We start from the raw sequence: 672 nt of genomic DNA, 5'->3' as shown, positions 1-672 counted from the left end.
AGGAACCTGCCGTGGGCTCGCCGTCGCTGCTGTGCCTTTGCCTGCCCATCCCGTCTGCACGGTGCCGCTCATTCTGAGCCCAGGAGCCCGGCAGCTACTGGACGCAGGTGGTCTGGGGGCACACCCAACCCACACACAGGTGGGGTGCTTGGGGGGGGGGCGGTGATGGGAAGTTGCCCACGGCAGGAACCAGCCGTGGGCAACTTCCCATCACACCCCCCCATTAAACTTTGCACACTCCGAGTGTGCAGACGGGATGGGCAGGCAAAGTTTAATGCACTGTTTCCCGTGGATTAAACCCCAGCTCCGCGTCGGCGGCGCACACACAGCATTGGGACAATACAGAGGATAGCACGGCCCCCGCGCAAGGGTGACAGGCGAATGCGTGAAGCGTCCCATATTTTTTAATAAGTAAATAAAACGCAAGCTCCGACAGTGGGGAGTTGGCTCACCAGATCCCTGGGGCTTCTCTGGTTGTCCCCGCCTCACTCCCTGCCTCACTCCCGGCGGGAGAAAGGTCCAGACACCACAGGTGTGCGAAGCTGTTAAAGACGGTGAACATCAGCTGGCCGTTGCTCCCCACTCCGAGGGGAGACAGGGCCACATTTATGTATTTCTCTTTCTCGCGCATTTTTTTTACTTTAATTTTTTCAATTACAGTTTACTTTCAAT

The 672-nt window shown here is 57.3% G+C and overlaps 1 pseudogene; it reads left to right on the top strand.

Annotated features, from left to right (window-relative positions):
- The first annotated feature begins 304 nt into the window (after nt 1-304).
- On the top strand, nt 305-405 carry LOC118702460 (annotated as a pseudogene).
- The last annotated feature ends 267 nt before the right edge of the window (nt 406-672 follow it).

This window comes from Pipistrellus kuhlii, unplaced genomic scaffold (genome assembly GCF_014108245.1).
Source record: "Pipistrellus kuhlii isolate mPipKuh1 unplaced genomic scaffold, mPipKuh1.p scaffold_m20_p_38, whole genome shotgun sequence".
NCBI classification, from domain to species: Eukaryota; Metazoa; Chordata; class Mammalia; order Chiroptera; family Vespertilionidae; genus Pipistrellus; species Pipistrellus kuhlii.
This window is presented reverse-complemented; position numbering and strand designations above follow the sequence as displayed.